Below are 23,959 nucleotides of genomic sequence, written 5' to 3' on the forward strand. Positions count from 1 at the left end.
GAGGACATGTGCTAATTCCTCCTCCGACCCCCCCGAGCTCAGCACTGGCAGGGGAAACAGGGTCATTTTGGGATCAAATAAGAAACCAGGATGGCTTTCATAATTCTGGGACAGTCCCTGGAAAATCGGGACACTTGGAAGGGTATGCATCTCAGAGCGTTGTATGCAGCGCTTTTTTTTTCTAAAAAAATGTTTAGGGGTACTCTCATTTTGACTCAAGAAATACTGCCACTCAATGACGCCAAACTTTCATCGGTAAAACACCACATTCCACAATGCTTCACACATTAAACGCCCACTTCCATCTGAGACTCAGGAAACATTGTGACAGGAAATGAGGCCGCCATCGGGGGTGGCAACGGAACTGACGATTCACCATGCTAGAGAAGAAACTATTTTTTAAAATTTTTTGTTTCTTCTCCCATTAGATTCACAAAATGTTTAGGGATATGCGTACCCCTGTGTCCCCCCAGAAGAAAGCACCGGTTGTATGTATACCAAAATACTACTGACTTTTAATTGCCCTGTGCTCAGGCCCTTTCATGAAGCAAAATTAGGCAGCCACCTCAGGTGGCAAATGAGGAAGGGTAGAGAGACCTAACTTTCTGCCATGCAACCTCCCCTGCCCCTGTAACCTAGTTTGCTGCTCTCAAGGGGAGTGCGGGACTCTCTCCCATCACCAGTCTAGTCAGCTTTTGGTGAAGGCACCATCTTGTCCTTGGTCTCAGCAAGTAAAATGTCTTGGGCTGGCCCTGAATGTGCTGAAACCTTGTTGTTTGTCACTGTGCACATGATTTTGAGCACCTCGCCCAAGGCCCTGTCCTATTTCAGACTAAAAACAACAATGAGACTTCTAGCAAATGGAGGGAGTGGGGAGAAAGAAAATTCAGACAGCGAATGTTCGTATTAAAGTGCTCTGAATTTGGATAATAAAATGTTAATTCGTACAGAAATCTAAACCTAATTACTTATGAACATGAAGCGTTTATTGCTGTCAGCTTTAATCACTTTTCAACTTCCAGCTGTTAAGACCTTCTGGCAAATCTCCAAGCAATTCCTCTGCAGCCGTTCTCCCTGAATTAAATATTGGTCCTGTTCTCAGGCTGCTATTATATAATCAGCATATTTGTACAGAACATCTGAACTTTTGCAAAATAACAAAACAGCGGCATTGTACTGGGCTGGAACACCTTCCCATCTCAGCCTGTACCTGGTGTCTATATCACATTTAAATAGGTATTTCAAGTGTAATTAAGGGAGCTGGGGTTTTTTATATGTTTGCCTTTAATGTGGTTCTTCCGTCTTCCATTTTAAAATATTTTCCCAAAGATGTGTCCTTCCAGCTGTATTTCATTATTGTGAGTCTTCCAGGACAAAAAAGTGCATTTTTCTCCCACCAAGCTCATCAGGAACAACCATATCATTCATTTACAATACCTTTTCTGCAAGCTTGTCCATTTCCATCATCACACATGGGTTCCTGGATAATTCCTGGATTTGATAGTTATGCCATCAGCTTTGCGTTAAACTATCTGTATCTTTTTTTTAAAAAAAAAAACAACCAGTGTTGGTTATAACAACAATTCTAGTTGGAAAGAAATTATCTATCTCTATCTATCTATCTATCTATCTATCTATCTATCTATCTATCTATCTATCTATCTATCTATGGATGCAATGGGAAGATTGCATTACTTTTAAGACTTATTGGAGCTTTCATACAGTATGCATTCTAGAATTGTAGGGTAAGGCCACACACGGAGACACATTTCTGGGAGTTCACTGCCCCTTTTCTTGTATGTGCAGAAAGAAAGGAAGAAGGACCAGAGTAAGGAAAAGGACTGCCACACACATCACAACACTCATAGATACAGTGTGGTGCAGTGGTTGGAGTGTTGGACTAGGACCTGGGGGACTAGGGTTTGAGGCCCCACACTGGCATGAAGCTCATTGTGCAACCTCTGGCCAGTCACTATCTCTTAGCCTGACCTACCTCACAGGGTTGTTGTGAGGATAAAAGGGGTGCATATTATAGATAGGGTGACACGGGGCATTTCAATGCACATAGCTAGGTACTTGTGTGTGCCTGCTAATGCCACATGCGAAGTGATCTGCACAGTCTGTTTCTGTGCACTTTCATTCAAAGCTATTCAAGTCAGTGTTGCTTACTTGATTACACCTTGAGGTTTTGAAGTTTTTAAAGTTATTGCTTGAGCTTTTAAAGTTATTAGAAACTCTAAAACACATTGCAAAATTGAGTCTTGCTTTGTACTGGTTGGACTGCGACTGAGGATATGTATCTTTGTTTAGGTTTCCTCTTCTGGAAGCCTATTCTAAAGGAAATCGAATGCAGCAGGTGACTTTTTGCAGGCTACAATGGAGGCAAGGATAGGCTCATATACCATGGCCAAGGCTGCACCTCTCAAAGCATTTGCAATAGAGAGCTGTACCCTAAGGTACCTTTATTTAGTATGTGTATATCTCACTCTTCCTCTCAAAAACTTAAAGCAGCACCCATGGGCCTCTTCTCCATTTTATCACAACAGCCCTGTTAAGGTAGGTTAGGCTAAGGCTTTGGGAGTGGCCCAACGATGCTCAGTGAGCTACATGGCTGAGTGGGGATTTGAACCTGGATTTCTCTAGTCCTGGTTTGTCACTCCATGTTGAAGTCAACATAGCTCTAAGGATATTGTTCCTTCAATGCAGGCCTTTCTGCTTGTCTGGCAGAATCATTTCCGCTCTCCTCTCCCTGTATGCTGTTCTGGGGGTTTTCTTGATCCTCAAGAATGGATTCTGCTAGCGGAACAGAGTAGCTAAATCCAGCGCTCTTCCCATGACACGCCAGGTCTCTGAATTCCGTTTTACACAGGTCTGTTCAGCAAGCAAATGAACTGCAAACGTTCAGTCATAGATCACAACGGCAGTACTCATAGTGTGGCTTTCCGTTCCCTTTTGCCGCTATGTGTAGTTTTAGGATTTTTCTTGCTTCTCTCTGTTTTCATTGGCAGAATGCTGCAACTCTGTCCAGCTGTGTCATCCCTGCCAAAGAACAGCCCAAAGAACAGTGATTTGGGTTTGGGCAGCCGATCTGGCAAAGTGCGAGTCGCTTTCAGGCAGTTGTGTTTTGCTTGCCGACGCTCACTCAAGAGCTTCCAGGAAAAGCTGCTGTCGTAAAAAGTGAAGAATCACAGGCTGGCTTGTTGAAGAAAAACACCAGCCATGCACTGTGTGCAAATCCTGCAAGAAGCAGAAGCCAGAGCATAGAAAGAATCATCAGCTCCTGCCACTAGCCACTAGCTTCATTCTACCTTCACTGTTGGAGGCACTAGGTTTCAGTAATACCCTCCAAGTGTCCCTATTTTCCAGGAACAGTCCTGAATTTACAGAAGTCACGGTTTCTGATTTGATCCCGGAATGTCCTGCTTTTCCTTACGACATCCCTATTTTCATTCGAGAAATGTTGGAGGGTATGGAGTTATCCGACTCCTAGCCATCTGAAGGCAACCTTGTATAGGGAAGTGGTTTTTTAAAAAAAGTTTATTGTTTTATTATGTTTTTATATACAGTTGTACCTTGGAAGTCGAACGGAATCCATTCCAGAAGTCTGTTTGACTTCCAAAACATTTGGAAACCAAAGCGTGGCTTTGGATTGGCTGCAGGAAGTTCCTGCAGCCAATCGGAAGCCGTGGAAGCCTCATTGGACGTTTGGGTTCCAAAAATAGTTCACAAACTGGAATTCTGGGTTTGAGGCATTCGGGAGCCAAAACATCCGAGAACTAAGCTGTTTGAAAACCAAGGTGTGCCTGTATGTTGGAAGCTGTTCTGAGTGGCTGGGGCAGCTTCCAACATATAGTCACAGCCCTGGATTCCAGCAGAAATCAAGCATGGCTTTCCCTCTCAAGCTTCTGCCTGCTTCCAGCCCAGTACTCACTCACTCACTCACTCACTCACTCACTCACTCACATCTGACTATTGTCCTTCTCACTAGCAGGTGAGGAAGGGGGCCAACCCTGTGTCTTCTGGCACAGAACAACCTCCTTTGTTATACTAATTACCTTCCTTAGGCGGCAGTGACAACCCTTGCCTGGCTAATTCAGCAACAGAATCCATCATTAGATTTCAACCCTCTTTTTTATAGAATCCAGGACCCTGGCACAGCAATCCAGCCTTAGGAAGACATTGTTTTGTTTGCAGACAGTCCATTGTTGCCAGAGTGGAATTCGCAAAGCTGTGAAGATTTATCATCGCCTCCTTCAGAATGCTTCCACACAAACACCCCACCTCACGATGCAATGGCCTGGGAATCTCTTGTTGGCAGTGAAATAAGTGCCGTAACAGCCAACTATGTGGGCAAACAATAGGAAAGACAGGATCTGAGGAGGCTTTTGAAAAATTCCGGCTATTTCACAAAGCCCCGAAGAAATGCTTAAAATGTCGTAATCAGCAAACTATATCTTCTGAAGGAAGGAAAACATGTTTTTAGTTGGTTCTGTCTACACCCCAGCTTCTACATAGACTGAGTCATGTGCATTCAGGGTCAAGTATATGTTACACGTAAATACCCTCCAACATTTCTCAGATGAAAAGAGGAACATTTCTGACTTGCCCACCAACTGACCTTACTCAACTCCCCATATTTTTTTGTCCCCCACCCACAGAGCATTTCGTATCAGAAGAAAGGCGAGTGACACCACCAATTCACCAATGGAACACAGCACACACACCCTCCACCATCATGAGAAAATTCCTTAATCCCAATTTTAGTTTATTCTTTGGTAGATACACAAAAATAAAAACATACACCAGTGAGAGCCAGTGTAGTGGTTAAGAGCGGTAGACTCATAATATGGTGAACCGGGTTCGCTTCCCCGCTCCTCCACATGCAGCTGCTGGGTGACCTTGGGCTAGTCACACTTCTCTGAAGTCTCTCAGCCCCACTCACCTCACAGAGTGTTTGTTGTAGGGGAGGAAGGGAAAGGAGATTGTTAACCGACTCCTTAGGGTAGTGATAAAGCAGGAGATCAAATCCAAACTCTTCTTCTTCACCAATAAATAAATTTTGGAAAGGGCAAGACGTGGACACACATAGCAATTTTTTAAAAAACAAAAAACCGAAAACAAGACTCTTTGTGCTCTGCTCCCCCTTTCTTCCCACCAGGGCGGCCCTTCCCTCTCAGAGCCGGCACATCACTCAGGGCTGGGCCTTGTCAGCCTCTCCTCCTCGCCCGCTCTCCAGCAGCCACCAAGAGCTGCCAAGAGAGGAGGCCGGCAGTGGCGGCAGCTATGGAGATGCAATGAGATTCTGCCTCATAGCCACCACTGCCATTGTTTGGGACAAGCGCCAGCTCACCCTCCTCCCCGAGCTTGGCAGTAGCGGCACTGGAGGGGGAAATAGGGACATTCCAGGATCAAATCAGAAGCCGGGATGACTTTCATAATTCTGGGAGCATCCCTGAAAAATTGGGACACTGGGAGGGTGTAAATGTAGAGCTGGGTGCTTCCCCCACCCCCAACATTTCCTCTCACCCAGGAAAAAGCGCCCTTGGGAGGCTGGGTTCTTGAGTGAAGAAGGGGGGCTGAAAGGGGTGCTTAACTCTTTCCTTGCCAGCTGTTTACTCGGGTGGCAAAACTGTGGGTATAAGATTGTACTTTTGCTTTCCTTTTGGAAAACTGCCTTTTTTAAAAAAAGACTTGCATTGAGAAGATAGCTCAGTAGCAATTGTGCTAGGTAGTCTTAACTGCCTGCTTCCAGTGTGTTATACACAGAAGTTCGGTATCTTAATTTCCCCCAGAATTTTACAGTTACAGCCTGATTATAGGAGCATAGATACAGAAATAATTTACAGTGTCAGCCTCAGGGCTTCCTAGCAATTTGTTATCATGGATTCTCCTTATAAACGTTTAGGGTGCATGCACATTCGCTGTTTCTGGATGCTTTATTACTCCATAAAAGGGTGTGTAAAATTGCATGGTTTGAAGGAGTGTGCATAATGAATGGAACTATTGCTACAGGGGCCAAACTCTTCAGCCGATGCCAGAGAGGGCTGTCTCATGGGAGACACGCCACCCACCTAGCATGTGAGCTGAGATCTTGAAGAGAAAATGCACATGGCTGTGCTCATTTCTCTGGGTTCAGGAGCATGAACCAAAAAGTAGCCACACCTGGAAGAGAGCTACAAACACTGAGAGTAGTCCGCCATTATTATACCTTTTGTATATGAGGTGGGTGAATGCTTGGCACCTCAGGTTTCACATGCTCTTTAAATGTATGGTGTGTATGCGGCCGCTCTCGGAGCCATCCAGAGTCTTTCTTTTGTTCAGGCTATGAGAAGCGGATCAGGCCACACATATTTTTTATGCTTTCAGCATTCCTTGCATTGTTTTACTTTCCATTCCCTGGTAAACAGCAATTTCAGAGTTACATGACTATTCTTGTCCTCTGGGTCTACTTAAAAAAATAATGATGATGATTACAATCACTTCTTTCTCTTCTGCCTTCCAGCAGCACTATCACTAGTTGCAGGGGAGAAACCCGGCTTCGGCATGATAAAAAGGGCAGACTGCTGCCAGTCACTTAAATCATATGCAAGAGCTTGGGTGTTTTTCTTTTCTGTAAAATGACTACATGGTATCAGCAGCATCAGGCTAAACAGACATAAATACACAACCTGGGTCATACCGTTTGTCTGTTGCACAAGCTATGAGGTGCCACCCTTAAATGGAATCTCCCTACCCAGAGGCTGCATAGATCAGAGTACCAGGTGTTGGTTGGGGCAAAATGGGGAGATGGCTGTATAAGGGGATGGAAAGAGGCATAGCATAATAGTAAAAAGGTAAAGGTAAAGGACCCCTAGACGGTTAAGTCCAGTCAAAGGCGACTATGGGGTTGCGGCGCTCATCTCGCGTTCGGGCCGAGGGAGCTGGTGTTTGTCCACAGACAGCTTTCTGGGACATGTGGCCAGCATGACTAAACTGCTTCTAGCACGACAGAACACCATGATGGAAACCAGAGTGCACGGAAACGCAGTTTAGCTTCCCACCACAGTGGTACCCATTTATCTACTTGCACTGGTGTGCTTTCTGCTAAGTTGCAAGGAGCTGAGACAGAGCAACAGGAGCTCACTACATCACGGGGATTCAAACCGCCGACCTTGCGATCAGCAAGCCCAAGACGCTCAGTGGTTTAGACCACAGCGCCACCCACTCCTCCAAAGCATAATGGTAGAGTGTATTCATTGCATGGAAATGGTCTCAGGTTCAATCCCCAACATCCACAGGAGGGGAAGCCTGAGAGCTGCATCCAGTCTGTGTTCACACCATACATTTAACGCACATGACTTCCTGCAAAGAATCCTGGGAATTCTAGTGTATCCCGCCCAGAACTACCACTACCAACACCCTTAGCAAACAACAGCTCCCAGGGTTGGCAAAAGGAATGTGCTTTAAATGTATGAGGTGTACACAGTCTCGCTGTACACAGCCCTGCTGACTGGAAAAAGAGCACCTCTAGACAAGCACACAGGGCTGTCTCTGAAGATAGTTTGGAAACTGTGGCTGGAGCAGAATTCAGCGGCCAGGTTGCTCACTGGGGCAAGATGGTTTGGGCAAATAACACCAATCCTGGCTCAACTGCATTGGCTGCCAATTAGTTTCCAGGTCCAATTCAAAATGCTGGTTCTGACCTGTAAAGCTTTGAATGGCTCAGGACTGCAAGACCTCAAGGACCATCTCTCTCCATGTCCTGGAGCCTGAAATCATCACCTGAGGTCCTTCTTCGTGTGCCTCCTCTAGAGAGTGGCAACATGAGAATGGGCCTTTTCTGTGGTGGCTCCCCATTTGTGGAATGCTCTCCCTAGGGAGGCTCAGCCTTCATTATGTATCTTTAAGCGCCCGGCAAAAACATTCCTCTTCTCCCATGCCTTTGGCTAATTAAACAATCTATAGCCTTTTAAACTGGGGGGGGGGGAGGGCGAGGTATTGTTCTTATTTGTTATTATGGTATGTATTTTGGTGTTTTTATATTGTAAACTGCCCTGTGATCCTTGCGTGAAGGACCATATAGAAATGTAATAATAATAAATAAAAAGTAATTAATCAATGTGCATTCAGGGCAATTGATGTTTTTGATGCTATGGGGGCGTTGCTCTCTCTCACACGTTCAAAATGATTTTTGACCCCAAAGCCCTAAGCACTAAGCATGGTCTTCCAGTTCATTGTATTTTATCAGTACTTGTTATCCTCACTATAATTATCTCCAAGAAGATCAAGCAAGCATTTCTTAAGCCAGAATTGCCTGCTCAGTCCAAAGAATCTTGTAAACAACCTAATTTTCCATTACATCATATATATTTTTGGTCAATCTAACTACTCTGTAATCAGTTGAGCTCCTAATTAAGAGGCCAGTTTAAACCAGAGCCGTCCCATGTTTTTCACCATAAAGTCACACTGGCTCATTTAGTGCAGCATTGTTTATCCCAGCTTTTCCCAACCTATGGTCCTCACTTGTTTCAAACTATACCTCCCATTCTCCCTAGCCAGCATGACCATGGTAGATCAAGGTGTTTTTTTTGTTTGTTTTTAGTGTGTGGTTGTATGAAGAGGGAGGAGCAAAGACAGGAACGACAACAAAGTCTCAGATTGCTTAGGAATCTGAGACTCCTCTCAGGGGAGGAGATGATGTAGGGAACTGTGGGAAGGTGGGGACCTTCAGCCCCCACAACTGCCTCCTAGGAGCAAGATCTACCAGGACAAGTTGCTGTGCTCATCAGACTTGGCCTCCTGAGTCAACCTTGTTTCCTTGAATAGTTAACTTGCTGACACCAGTGTGATATATTGCTCACCTGCTTGTGACACTGTCTGTCTCCAACCACTGAGGTCCAAAACATTTGGAGGGGAGCCAGGTGGAGAAGGATGGTCTATTCCGAACAGCAGCAACGTTCCCTTATCTTTTGCAACCCATGGGTATCATTCAACTAAATTTTTCTGAGAGCATAAACCCATTGACCTCAATGAACCTTAGTTGTGTTCTTTAATTTCAATGGCTCTGCTTTGAGTAAAACCTAGTTGGCCACTACCATAAGATCTTCTGAACTGGAAGGAGCAAGGATTAAACTTGAGGCCTCCTGCATGTGTTGCACCACCAAACTCTAGTCCTGCTGTTAATTACTATGAAATTAAATAACAATAATACTTTTGAATAAGCTTCCTTTCCTATTTCTACATAATTAGTTGTTGTGGCCAAGATATAATAAAGCCCAGCATTCCTTGATGTAAGCTTTCCAATTTCCTTTCAATTAATATGCAGAACTTCAAAGATTCCCTTTGAATGCAGATAGGTGTGTTATAGGCTTCCAGCACACTTCCTGCTTTCCATAATACCTTTCAGAAGATGTCCTCGTTAGACTTAGGCCTGTTTATATGCTAATGATTCTTCCCCCCCAGGAGGTTGGCAGATGTCTCTTGCTTTCCTTGTGTGGTGAGTTAGCATATTTCCTTGAGACAAAAGAGGTAACATATTTTTCATACATTCCTGATTTAGATTCATTACCGGAGAGGACTATTCATTTTGACTCCTTCATGACAGCAACTGAAACAGTCTGCTGAAATCTGCCAGCACTGTTCATAATTCCATGCCCTATGTGTTGCTTGTGGGACTTCCAACAAGGAAGGTCTTGAAGAACCCTTATCTTCAAAAATGCCGCCCATGTTTCCTGGCTGTGGAAGAATGGAGGGTGGAAGAACTAAGATGGGACATTGACCCATCAGAAAAGGGAGTCGGAGACCACTCCCTTTTGGTCAGAGCCAAAAATGGGATGCAGAAGTAGTGTGAGAGGGGGTAGGAATGGGGTGAGTGACACGCTCACAGCAGCAGTGCCAGGGGAGAGATATGGGGGGGGGACACAATGCGCCAGCAAGGTTGGCGTGGTGGCAGCTTTGGATTGGCAGTGGATGTGGGACCACTGCCCACCCCATGACAAACAGCCAATCAACACTGGTAGCAAACACAAAACAAACATCAGCATCATCCCCAATGGGACCCTGAAGGTACAAAAGTGTGGTTTGCTTGGTAGATAGCTGTCAGTTTGCATTTCTTAGTACAGAAACTATTGATCTAATGTGTAGATATCTTTCCTATTCTAATTCATTCAAGGGGTTTCTGGAAGCTTCTTTGTGTGAAAGATGCTTCATGATTGTTTGGGTTATACCTTCAGAGAAGCTGAGTACAGCTGGCTTGAACTGGCTCGCTTACCTCTTTCTGCAAGGTCACGCTGACTAAAAATTTAGGCCGGAAGGAGCCTGGGTTTTATTTTCTCTTTGTCTTTCTGTCTCTTTGTTCTGGTGTGGTGTTTTGTACATAGTATGCTTAGTGTTAAGCTTTAGTCTTGTTATATGTTTGTAAGTTTTATTGTAAGTGCTGCAACTGGATTCTTATGCCAATCCTGAACGTGCTGGATTTGTGACCATTCTGCTCATTTGCCTTCAGTAGCAGTAAAGCTCTCCTGGATGAAGTACAGTTGCCTCTGGTCTATTTTTGGGGAACTCTGCTACGTGTTTAAGTTTTTCCTCCTCCGGTGCTGGTGTGACAATAGCAATCCTGAGTTTAAAAGGGTTGAACACAACTAACTGATCTAGTCAGCCCTGCAAGGGACACATTCTTGTTCCCTGACTCAGGAACATTGGGGACACAGATTTATTTATTGAGGAATCTCTATGCATCTGTTGCACATTCCTGATCTTCAGCTCTTTCTCTCTCCCGGGAAGTGCCAGTGCTGGGAGAGTGCCACTGCATCCAAGGCAGCCACCGCTGAATGAATGTGCTCAACTTTGACTTGTTCAGCCTCTTTTCACTTTCAGGGGCATTTCTGCATGATCCAGTACACATGCAAACATCTTCCTCCTGCTTCTCTTGTACTAAACATTCAAGCGCAAGGATGATTAACCACACATTTTGGAAGAAAGAGAACCTGTCTTTCCTGCGTGGCATTGACCCACTGAATGATAGACTTTGGGCAAATGCTGCTGGAGCCAGGCTTATTCCTTTTCCCTTTGCAACGACAACCTCCTTCTATTGACTATTTTTATGCAAGAACTGCTGAATGCTTTCTCATCCCAGGACTCGGTGCGTTGCTACTGTTGCCATCAACCGAAAGAACGTGTACTGGCAAAGGCTCCTGATGAGTCCAGATGAGCTCTTGTTGATGAATGTGGCATTGTTGGCTTTAAATACCTTTTTAGCCATTTTCTGAAAGAGAAGATAAACTCGAGATGTTAATTGTTTCGAACTGAAGCTATTTGGGAGGGGTTTTCTGGCTCGGCAATGTTGGCTGTTTTTCAATATCTTGACAGGCACCGAGTGAAAAGCTTTGGAGCTTATTAATTTTCTTGGGGATGGAACTGCGGGCAGAACAAAGAACCCCCAGTAATTTCATTTGCAGCCAGTGAAAGGCTTGTCAAATGTTGGGGATGCCTATAGTTGCATCGCCTTCTGTCATGGATGCTTCAGCTGAGATTCCTGAATTGGACTAGATGATCCTCAGACTTCTTTCCAACTCTACAATTCTATGATTCTACCTGTCCCCTAAGGCCTCTGCCCCTACTCTCCCTTGATCTCTGATTACTCCTCTTCATTTATTTATATTCTGCCTTTTATCCAAGAAGTTCAAGGTGCCATACGTTGTGTTTCTCCTTTTTGTCTTCACAAACACCCAGCAAGGTAAGTCAAGCTAAAAGATGGCTGGGGATAGATTTCCCCAGTGCTAGTCTGACACTCTAACCACTGCATCATGCAAGCCCTTTCTCTGAGCTTTCCAGGGGGTCCTGCTATAGCTTTCCTTTACACGGATTTAGCTTCCTCTACACCTGCTTCATAGGGACGCGGGTGGCGCTGTGGGTTAAACCACAGAGCCTAGGACTTGCCGATCAGAAGGTCGGCGGTTCGAATCCCCGCGACGGGGTGAGCTCCCATTGCTCGGTCCCTGCTTCTGCCAACCTAGCAGTTTGAAAGCACATCAAAGTGCAAGTAGATAAATAGGTACCACTCCGGCGGGAAGGTAAACAGCGTTTCCGTGCGCTGCTCTGGTTCGCCAGAAGCGGCTTAGTCTTGCTGGCCACATGACCCAGAAGCTGTACGCCAGCTCCCTTGGCCAGTAAAGCAAGATGAGCGCCGCAACCCCAGAGTCGGCCACGACTGGACCTAATGGTCAGGGGTCCCTTTACCTTTACACTTGCTTCATACTTCACTTATTTACTCTATATCCCCTTCCTTATTCCCTTCTTGCTATACGGGTGCCAAATCCTCACCCCATGGGCTAATCTTGGACCACAAGGAGGTCAGATTAGGCCCAGGAGGCCATTCAAAAAGCCAAAACCACACCCTATACCCACCTGCCAGTCAGCTGATCTCACTCCAATGGGGGAGGCTGACATCAGCTGGTGGGAAGGCGGAGGGGTTGATTCTGCATTGGCTGCATGCACCAGTTCCCCTGCTGGGAAATGGTGTATGCAGCCAAAGCAGCAGGATTTAACCACTGCTCATCAGTCGATGTGTGGTGGGGTTAAATCCTGCTCAGTTTGGCTGCGCAGACCTGTTTCCCTGTTGAAAACAGACATGCACAGCCAAAGCTCAAAGTGAAGCTGTTTGAAAGCCCTTTTGCAAACAACCTTGTGCTACTCTTCAAACCTCCACATTTCAAAAGGGCCTTCAGACAGCTTTATGCTGCCCTTTGAAGACCCGGCAGTCGGGGCTTCAAAGCACAACATCACCTTACACCACAATGACGTCAGGTGATCGAGAGGTGGGTAGCCCTGAACACCTGTCAAATGTGGCCCTGTAGGGGGTGGGAAGATAAGGATCTGGCCTGATGGAAAAGATTTCCTGCCTTTGCAATAGACTACATGCCTCTGGCATCTTCGTTTCCCCCCCACAGTCTTATTCAGATAGAGCCCAAACCTAGTGCAGTATAACATCATTTTATCTCATAGGAAATCAGGGTGGGTTGCAAGAGAGAGGACTTCTCTGCCACTTTATCTGAGCAAGGCAGCCAAGCCTGAATCCCAAGCCCACTGCATTTTCTGAGCACAATTTGGTAAAAAGACAGGACACACATTTAACAATTGCAATAAGAAACAGATTGGCATTTGGGTGGTTTTCTCTGAGGTGAAATATTGAAGCTTCCCTCTCTCTTCTCAGTTTTTCAAAAGTACCTGTTCTGCCTAGACAGATAAAGCTACTGAGGAGAAAGAGGTGATCCAACACATGTGTAGACAACATACAGAGAAATGCAAGTCCTCATTGGCTTGCCTGAGCTGCCAAGGCACAAAGTAGGTCACAACAAAATGGAGGGGGAGGATTAGGGTGAGCACCAGGGTTTGACACACCTTTCAGACCCAATGCCAGAATGAGAAAGGCAGAGGCACTTGGAGCAGCCAACACTAAAACAGGAACGACGATGCCAGGCAGGAAAGCAGGAGATCATGCGTCAGGTGCCTGAAGCCAAATCCAAAGGATATGTCAAAAGGATGAGGAGCCAAAACAAAGATTATCGGGGAGATCTAGCCTTTGAAAGGACTGGCGTCTGAACCAGCCAGAGTCTAGAAAGCAGAAGGTATGAGGGTTGGTGAAGGCAGGATCCTACAGCACAGACTCTTCACGTGGTGGGGATGTGCCCACACAAGAGAAGAGGGAGAAATGCCAGGGTTTTTTGAGGGTGGCATGGAACATTCATTCTCTGAGGATACCTATGGCTTAATGTGCCAGCCTTTTGAACTCGCTCCTGTCCTAACAGCAGGAGCGTCTTCTCACTGAATGCACACGAAGCACCAATATCTACCATGTTGGGGAAAAAGCAGCAGCAGCAACACATTAAAGAGCAATTTGAATGAATTCAGACCAGCACATCTATTCGGACTGTTTATCTGATGCATAATAAACCTTGCTTGAACTTAATTCCTGATGTGCTGCACTGAACATTTTTTCTATGGCACTGCTGGTGTTATGCCCTCCTGCACTCCAGCCACAAATTCCTAAGCATTTTGTGTCCTCTTAAAAACTTACAGAATCCTCTGCCCGTGAAGAAGGAGTGTCCAGAGCTGTAACTCACACAGAGACGGAGGGATGGACGGGAACCAGTGTGGCATAATGGCTAGAGTGTTGGTCTAGGATTGGGAGATCTGGGTTCAAATACTCACTCCTTTTGTTCACTTGCTACGTTTATCCCAACCTACCTTACAGGGCTGTTGTGAAGATATAAAGTAGGCAGGCGCCAGGTGGGGGAAGGACCTGGTGCACTGTCCTTGGCTCACTGAAAGAAAAGCAGGGCACTGTATAAATGTAACAAATAAACAAATAACAGTTTTTGCAGTGCACTCTTATGCATTCTTCTTTCTCCTGTGCCACCCACTAAGATCAGCTCCTTCTACTCTTGCCTGGTTTCTTTGCAGCAGGTCCTGCCACTTTCTCTCTCCTTGCTCTCTGGCTTTCTTCCTGTTGTCCACTCCACTCACCACATCTTCAGACCTTGGGAGGATGGAGAGGCACTGCATCATCATCATCATCAAAGTTCTTCATGTCTTCATCAATACCAGGCATAGGCAAACTCCAGCCCTCCAGGTGTTTGGGACTACAATTCCCATCATCCCTAGCTAACAAGAGCAGTGGTCAGGGATGATGGGAATTGTAGTCCCACACATCTGGAGGGCTGGGATGCCTGATCAATACCCTCTCTCTACTCCTGCACACACACACACACTCTCTCTCTCTCTCTCTCTCTCACACACACACAGAGGGAGGGAGGGAATGAAATGGAAGCAGGTACAGGCTGTCCTTCAGTGTGACCTGGTCACTGCCACTTGGGAGAGCCCAGAGTGGGAGACACAACACTTTTGGAGAGCTGGGAGGCAGACCAGGCCCCCTAAGTCTCCACCTCACAGTTGTCAGACAGGCAAGTTCTGGTCTTGTTTTTTGAAAGAGTTGCAGATGGTTGCAGTTGGTGCACTGCCATTTGGAGGTGACCAAAGGGTGGTGGGGACCAGGGCATGTGTCCTGTTTCTCAGTCCCAGTGGTTCTACTGCTGCAGGTGGGTGGAGGGGCGGAAGGGTAAGTCATCTCATGCAACACTGGCTATCGCCTTAAACCCCTTGCAGAGTTTTGTGTGTGCTCTTTTCTGCTGTTCTAGAAACAAACTAAAGCATTAACAGTGCCTCGCATGAAACCCATTTTAATTCTAAACCTCGCTGAGTTTGCCATGCCTGTAAAGGGAATAATAGAATTAATTTGCTTGGAGTAGGGCAGCTGCAGTGCAAACCGCACCCCTCCATGCCAGTGGAGAGAACAGCATTCAATGGCAACTCATGCCTTCAGGGAAGCCAAACGACATTTGCACAACAATTATCTATAGGAGGCCTGCCATAGGGCAGCTTCAAATTGCTGTCAGTGCCCCATTACATTCCAGCTGGTGTATATCGCCTCGGGAATATCCTGAATAAGGTTGTCACAATACTGTCTGGAAATTTTTTGATGTCCCTGTATATTAGTTTGTAAAGAAAAGGAAGCCAAAAGGGATTCAAACTTGGTTATTATCGACCCTCCCCAAGTTATTGGAAGCAGTATGTGAAGCTGAGCAAAACCCTCCAGAGGTGGCATTGGTTGGCAAGGTAGAGATTCTCAATACAGTATATTAACTTGAGAGATTAAACTCACTGAAATCAATGGGACTTTCCACTGAATGTATATGGTTAGGATCAGGTTGCAATTCTTTGCTGGCCATTCGGCAGAGCACTAAGTAACAACAGGAATTGAGCTGTATTATAATGCCCACTTCTAGTTCCTCTTCATTTGGCATCTGGGAAAAGCTGCATGTGGTTTTCTGGAAGTTTACAATTGGCCACACAGAAATGGTGAACATGCTACACTAATTTGCTTTTTAGTGCGATTCTTTGCTCCCCCACTCCCTGCCCCAGCTGCACACAGTTACTTCCATGCACTCACAACGACCCATCTTGTTAGGTATCACTAGCAGCAATGCGCAGACGTGAAGTTGTGGTGTGTCTCTCACTAGATAGCTTGCAAATCCAAACATTCCCAAAGCAGCTGAAACCATCCCTGAAACAAATATGTGGGGGCATAACATTTGGGCTTCCATGCTGGTTTCATTACCATAAGATTTGTGTTTGTAAATGGGTACAAAAAACCCCCAGTAGGGTTGTGTCGACCCCTGTAGATAAACAGCGATGACTGGAAACTGTGGGGAAATGTTTGTTGTGAACAATGCCTTGTAACCTTCCTTCACCCTACGCGGACACATTCAGTAAAAGAGCAATTAAATAGACCTGTCAAATGGAAACATCTTCAAATTTGCTTGATTGCTTAAAGTAAACGCTTTGGAAATACAGTTATGTATCTTCTTGCTGCTGGCTGAATTCTGTGTGCATTCACATTAATTTCCTTCCCGATCTTAATACCAAACCCATTGGCACTTCTCGCTAGCTGAGCTGGAAACTCAACGTTTCTCTAATAGATGTTCATTGAAGAGGACTCTAATTTATGTTCACTAGCACTGTCTGAAATGGTTTCTGAAATGGAAAATGGCTCCCTTTCAGTCACCTCCCATTCTCAAAAGAGTTCACACTCCAAGGCCACAAATTATTCTCTTATTAGATGGAAGAACCCAATTTACAAGAATGAGTTCTAGAACACAGAGATAGGGAGAATGGCATCCTCCAGATGTTTTGGACTATAGCATCTCTTATACTGTCGCTTGCCAATAGCATCTTGTTGTCATGGACTGGCTGGACACAGAAGAATGGAGGGAGGTACCAGCTGGGGAATCCTCAAGGGAAGAAGGCTCAGAGCCCAGGGATTGGTAGTCAGAGGGAGAAGCCTGGGAGGAGGGTGTGTGGGAAGCTGAAGAGGTAACAGATTTTAGTGAGTAGGGAGAGTTTCTGAAAGAGAGAAGTCCAGAATCAGAAGCTGAAGCAGAAGAGGAGAGAGGCCAAGAGGCAGGGATGAGTCAGGCTGGTGAAGAAGCCAGAGTGACTCCTCCTGCTGCTGCTGTGACAAGCTCCCGTTCTCTCTAGTCCCCCCCAGAAGAAGTGTGAAGAGAGAGGAGCACAGGCAGATGCATGAATGAAGTCTCAGATTGCTTGGGAAGTACAGTGGACCCTCTGGATATGAACTTAATTCGTTTCGGGGGTCCGCCCGCAATCTGAAAAGTCTGTATCCGGAGATGCCGCTTCTGCATACACTTGCAGCATGATAGAGTGCTTCTGCGCATGTGGTGAAACCCAGAAGTATACACTTCTGGGTTTGCCAGGTTCGCAACCCGAAGTTTACATATCCGGAGGGATACGTAAGTAGAGGTACGACCAGGGGAGGAGAAAAAGATTAAGGCCGCTGTGGGAAGGTGGGGACCTTCAGCCTCCACAACAATAAGGCCAAAACCTACTGAGAAGAGTTGCTGTGCCCATTAGGCCTGGCACTCTTGAGCTGAACTTGCTTCCTTCCAATAAAGAGTTAATTTCCCTTACTCCATGTGATTTATTCCTGACATCCACTGCTGGCACGTATCCCCCCTAGTTGCCTCCAGCATGTTTTCAACAAGGGATCCCAAGTAGTGAGAACTCCAAATCAGGCTATGATTGCCATTTATGCAGCTCAAAAGGCGGCACATATTTGTATACAATGGGCACAAGTTAATTCATGTGGATAGTTTCAGATTTCAAAATAATTTCCATAATTTAAATAGAAATATAATACTTTTCACCTAAATGGGTAAAGACCCTGTGTTGGTTGCCCGGTGCTAACTGTTGATGGGCAAGGTCCCTGCTGCTCTCCCCCCTTAAAGGTAAAGGGACCCCTGACCATTAGGTCCAGTCGTGGCCGACTCTGGGGTTGCGGCGCTCATCTTGCTCTATAGGCCGAGGGAGCTGGCTCACAGCTTCCGGGTCATGTGGCCAGCATGACTAAGCCGCTTCTGGTGAACCAGAGCAGCACACAGAAACGCCGTTTACCTTCCCGCCAGAGCGGTACCTATTTATCTACTTGCACTTAGACGTGCTTTCGAACTGCTAGGTTGGCAGGAGCAGGGACCGAGCAACGGGAGCTCACCCCGTCGTGGGGATTCGAACTGCCAACCTTCTGATCGGCAAGTCCTAGGCTCTGTGGTTTAACCCACAGCGCCACCTACGTCCCTTCGCTCTCCCCCCTTGGGGTGCTTTATTTTTCAAATGAACTTGAACCAGTTGGACTGTTCCCCTATGAAGCTGGGCACAATGCCACTCTAGCTACATGCGGTAGATGGCAGTCCTTCAGGCACCCTTGGCCCAGTCAGTTTAGATTCACATTTCAGGATTGAAGGATGCTCATTAGGGTAAAGTACAAACATGCATTCTTACCTAGGATGGCAGGAGAGGACTTGGCTGGAGCTATCAGGAGTCTGAATGGGGAGGCAACATGGACGAGGAATACAGGAGGGACGAAGCATATGGTAAATTAGGCGATTCAAAGCTTCTGCAGAAGTCAATACTTCCGGCAAAGGGCCTCCGAGTATGAACATAAAAGCATAGTTCTATCTCCAAATTGGCCATCGGCAACCTCTGCGGAAAGGAGCCAGGAAGGGGGCTGAGGTGGGGAGCTGTGTGACCCTTTCCCTCACACAGTTCATTGATTTCTTTGCTTTATAATTCAGGGCTTTCCATTGCCCTTTGACACCAAATTAAAGTTTAATTCAGATGGAGATGGAAGCATCTCCCCCTTGCAGGTTCACTGCTGAAGCATCAATAAGATCTTCTGGGAGTTAATTACACAGTAATTCTTTCGCTGCTCAACACAGCTCATTAAATCCCTTCTCTGCCCCTCCCCTGTTAAGCTCTCCCCCCACCCCAAATGACTGGACTGCTTGCAGACAATAATAGGAGCAGCTTTCCTGCTCCTGTTCGAACCCTTATATCTTCTTCCTCTTCTCTCCCCCACCCTTGCCCCTGCTAAATAGTATTCAGACCTTCCTTTTCTGCTGATAGCAGATTTGATTTGCATTCTGCCAGAGGATGGGGAAATGCTATCAGCCTCACCAAGGAGGACAGTAAAACAAACTGGCCAATTAGTCATGTACTGCCAGTCCTGGATTCCTTTTGACAGAGCTATTAACATGCGTAAATAGAAAATCCACATCAGACTTTGTACTTTTAAAAGGCAAAATTAACATCCCATTAGTACTCAGGGCGAGTAAGAACAAGGAGATCAATGGCAGCTGTGTAATTCATCATGGTAATTAAATGGATTTAAGTACTGTACTAATCTGAGGACAACTGAGGAATTGGTTTGATATCAGGAGGAAATAAAGGAGGGCAAGGAAACAGCCTTCATCCCTCTCCAGACAGAAGAGACAGCATTACATGAGTGGGATCTGTTTGTCCACCAAAACTTATTTAACACCCCATTGTCACTCTCTTCCAGTCTGCTGTAGCAGAGAAGGAGACACCACAGTTCTCAGATCTTGTGCCATGAGAGGACTACCAGTGTGATTAAAATATATAATTTAAGAGAGCCAGTGTGAGGACTTGTGCAGCAATGGCCAACTCTGCTATGAAAAACCCTGCTCGATGGCCATTGGGGGCCACCTAGTTCAGCACTCTGTTCACGCAGTGGCCAAACACATGCCTATCTATGGAAGCAGGACCTGAGCACAGCAGTGCTCTCCACTCCTCCAGTTCCCACAAATGATATTCAGAGACTCACGTCCAACAACAGAATAGAACAAGAGTGGGACACTTAGCCTCTGGAGGTGGATGTTTTGGAACTCCCCTGTCCTCACTGGGCACCAGAGTAAGGCAGGGACTTCCCAGCAGCCACACCCATGGGACAGTAACCAGAGCACTATCCGGCCCAAACAAGCAAGGTGCACTTCAAAGGGCCAATCGAGAGTCAGAGTCAGCCAGTCCACTTGGACAGAGTTAGTTCACACAGACTGTTCCAATCAGCCTCTTCTCAGCCTCCTCCCGGGATCCTGACACTTCACCCCCAAATGGAGCCTGACCCAGGACTTAACCTCCTACTTCTCCATTGATGTGGAGTCCCCAGGCTGAGGCATGACAGGAACGAGCAACAGACCGCCAACCTGAGCCCATAAGCTAGCCTGCTGCTGAAGATACCCTGTTATTTTCCATACTCTGCCGTGACACATTTCCAGAGATGAGTAGTATGTGCTTTCCATTCCAATTGAGAGAATAAATAGCACACTAGCAGTCTCCTTTCTCCATTTGACCGGGAGAACATTAAATGTTTCAGAAGCTTATTGCAGAAAATGAAACTAGGCATCTGTGGCTATCTTTTAAACCGGTATCAAAGTGTTTTAAATATATGGTGTGGATGTGGCCCAAACTGACCAAGAATATATGAGATCAGCTGCAAACTTTGATAGTAATCCTTCTATCAAATGCTGGGTGTGTTCAGTATCCAGTCCACACCACCTATCTTTCTTTTTTTTTCTTTTTAAAAACCTTGCTAAGCTCCTGGACTCCGTGACATCTTAAAGCCAGTCAGGAGACCCCTGGAGCTGCTACTAGATCATGTGCTTTGGTTCACATACCCTTGAGAGGCGGGGAGACAGAAAGAAACCTTAGCTCCGCACTGGCAATAGCTTGCGACATGTAATGCATTTTATTTCATGTAGAATTAAACCTAATTGGAAACGGCATGTCTGGGAGGTGAGCGTGTGGAGAGTGGCGGCACTCAAGGGAATAGGGTTAGACAAAACAGATTTGTTCTGAGGTTTCTTCTCTTTGGCAGGCTAAGAGTGTAGCTAACTAAGCGGCTTCCTGTGGCATCAGGTACGGCCCAGAGGGACCGCGCTAGACGATTACATAGCGGCAGCGAGAGAGATAAAACGAGACCTGATCGTCTTGCAAGCCTCATCTCCCAGTACCAAAATTCATGGAATCATCAGCACTTGGGGCTTAATTTCAGCCGTCTTGTTTATTACATTTTTATCCCAACCTTCCTCCAAGGACCTTAACTCTCTCTCCCCCCCCCCATTTTATTTGCCCAATACGTGAGATGGATTGCGCAGGCCCAAGGTCACTCAAGAGCTTAATGGCTGGAGGTGGATGAAACCAAGGACTCCTCAATGCTTGTTCTAACTGCTACACCACCCAGTCTCAATTGCTCTGGAATGCATGAAGCAGCAACCACAGTGTGTGTGTGTGTGTTTCTGGGAATACACAGAAGGTCTTTTCCATATTAGAGAGGCACTGCAACATCTGTTGTTTTTTCAGTATGCCATGCTCACCGACTTAAATTGTGTTCTAGATGTAGCACAGATTGTGTTGGTCTGTAGTTGCTACAGATCTTGTGTGGATGGTAGGTAAAGCACCCCTGGACAGTGAAGTCCAGTCAAAAGCGACTATGGGGTTGTGGCGCTCATCTTGCTTTTCAGGCCGAGGGAGCCGGCATTTGTCCACAGACAGCTTTCCAGGTCATATGGCCAACATGACTAAACCGCTTCTGGCGCAATGGAACACCGTGATGGAAACCAGAGCGCACGGAAACGCCGTTTACCTTCCCGCTGCAGTGGTACCTATTTATCTACTTGCACTGATGTGCTTTTGAACTGCTAGGTTGGCAGAAACTGGGACAGAGCAATGGGAGCTCACCCTGTCACTCAGATTTCAACCGCCAACCTTCTGAATGGCAAGTCCAAGAGGCTCAGTGGTTTAGACCACAGTGCCACCCTCATCCCCTGGATGGTACTGACTAGTGACGGAGGACTTCTAAGGGCTTCTAAGCACTAGGGCTGGGCAATATCCGCTATTCAACATCGTGATGTATCACTAGCCAAACATCACTCCCTTGGCAGGAATGGTGGTGGTTTCACCCCAGTGCCTCATGGGTCTGGGTCTGATGGAGCTAGTTTGTTCCTTGGCACGCTGGGTGCTGGCAGCGGATGGAGGCCTGGCACTACAAGGGACAAACGAGCTCCATGGGCCACAGTGCCTCGCAGCTTGTTGCTCCCTCGGTTTGAGGACCAGAGCGCAATGGTGCCTTCACCTGGTGATATATTGCGGGTGAAACTGAAGCCACTTCTCAGGAACGGGAGCGGTTTCATCCCCGATATACCGCTGGATGAAGGTGCCACCGTGCTCTCGCGCTCAAATCAGTCCTGGGTGGATGTATCAATACATCACCCAGGCCTACCAAGGACCTGCAATTGCAGGATAGTGTGGTTATGAAAGGTAAGTGTGGTGTAGTGATTGGAGTCTTGGAATAGGACCTGGGAGATCAGGGTTCAAACCCCTGTTCGGGCATGAAGATCACTGGGTGAGCTTGGACTGGTTTCTCAGTCTAACCTACCTCACTGGGGTAAAATGGGGAGGAAGAGAAACATGTATGCCATCTTGAACTTGGAGGACAGGTGGGATATAAATGTGATAGACAGAAAGATAATGTTTTATGTTGAAAAAGACTTATTTTTAGTTTTAATATACATATAAACAGCAGTTTTTTGGCAGTGTACCTAGAAAATCCTGCTGGCATCCCACAGCTCAGAGTAAACCCTGGCAACAAGGGCTAGAGTTTGTCAACTTAATTCAACTTAAATTGACATCTGTACATATACCTGTAAATGTATGTCATCTGGGACGGTGCCTCATGTCTTTTAAACATCTAGCAACATCCCTGCAGAACAGACAAAAGATAGAACTTCTTCACACAATCCATGGATTAATTTATGGAATTCATTGGCACAAGATATGGTGATGGCTTTTAGGCTTAGCTGTCTTTAAAAATGGATCAGATGAAATAATGAAAGATGGGTGTGTGACAGAAATTGGCTACATTTATAACATCTGTCAGTTAAACCAGACAGAGTTAATATTTTTAAGGGCTAGGGAGGCGGAGGGGTGATGGAGGAGAATCACATTCTCCAGCTGCCTGTGTACTTGAATGTGTGTTCATGTCATTCCCTTTGTGTATCAAAGTGTGTTACCCAGAAGCAGAAACCTCCAAATGCCCTTCTCCTCTTGCTGGCTTTTTGCTCAGTCTTTTGTCGGTGGCCTGGTTCATGCAGGTACTCAGCTGTGAATTGACTGGTCATATAGAGGGGGAACCCACCACCTCCCTGTATTAGGAGAAAGGAGTTCACAGTAGTTTGTACTTCAAGAACCCAGTAGACCTGGTGACAAATGAGAGATGAAAGAGGTGGCAGCTGAAAATTTTGCTAAAGGCTGGTCTCCCACCGACATCTGACTCTTCTGACTACACAGAACCTGAAGTACGGGTAGGAAGAAGTTAATGTCAAAAGCTAATACTATACTCACCTGCCCTTTGCCAACACGGAGTGGGAAAAAGGACAGCAGCTTTCACTAAGTGGACCAAGCAAACTCTGCAGTTGATGCCAGAAGCATTGATGAGTTCATGCCAATTCCACTGGTCTAGGCAGCACATTCAAAGCAGTTACATACTTTAGATTCTTTGGAAGGACAGCCACTGAACTGGCCCACTTTATCTGTCGTTTGTCTTTGTCTTTTGTTGAAACGTTCACTCCGCATACCGCCGGGGAATGTGCTCCTAGCAGCTGCTTGTGTACCTCTAAAACAATAAATGAAACAATTGCTGCAATCGCTGGATCCTCCTCAAATGTATCATAGTATGCAGGTTATGGGTAGCATACCTTATGGAGGGGTGGGGTGGGCAGTCTGTGCCTCCCCCTATTGCTAAACCCCCAACTCCTATCAGTCCCAGGCAGCAGCATTAGGGATGATGGGAGTTGTAGAGCAGCAAAATCTGGAGCTTTTGCACCTCTGCTTGCAGCATGATCCTAAGCATGAAACAATCCCCACTGCGTTTAAAGGGACTGAAAACCCCAAGCTGGTGTGCATAAGCCTGCACTTTTTTGGTGCTTCCACATTACGGGCCTTGCACGCGCTTCACACAATATTATCACATGAAATACCCTATATACTCAAGTAT

At 46.1% G+C, this 23,959-nt stretch overlaps 1 long non-coding RNA gene across 1 annotated transcript; it reads right to left on the reverse strand.

Moving 5' to 3' along the window:
- Positions 1-14,417: 14,417 nt before the first annotated feature.
- Positions 14,418-23,427, reverse strand: LOC310745270. The gene is made up of 4 exons (XR_014540053.1): positions 23,308-23,427; positions 22,608-22,666; positions 18,391-18,431; positions 14,418-14,515 (listed from the first exon to the last, which is right to left on the reverse strand). It is a non-coding gene; the product is annotated as an uncharacterized lncRNA (long non-coding RNA).
- Between the last annotated feature and the right edge of the window lie 532 nt (positions 23,428-23,959).

This window comes from Podarcis filfolensis (genome assembly GCF_964270895.1).
Source record: "Podarcis filfolensis genome assembly, chromosome: 11".
Classification (NCBI taxonomy): Eukaryota; Metazoa; Chordata; class Lepidosauria; order Squamata; family Lacertidae; genus Podarcis; species Podarcis filfolensis.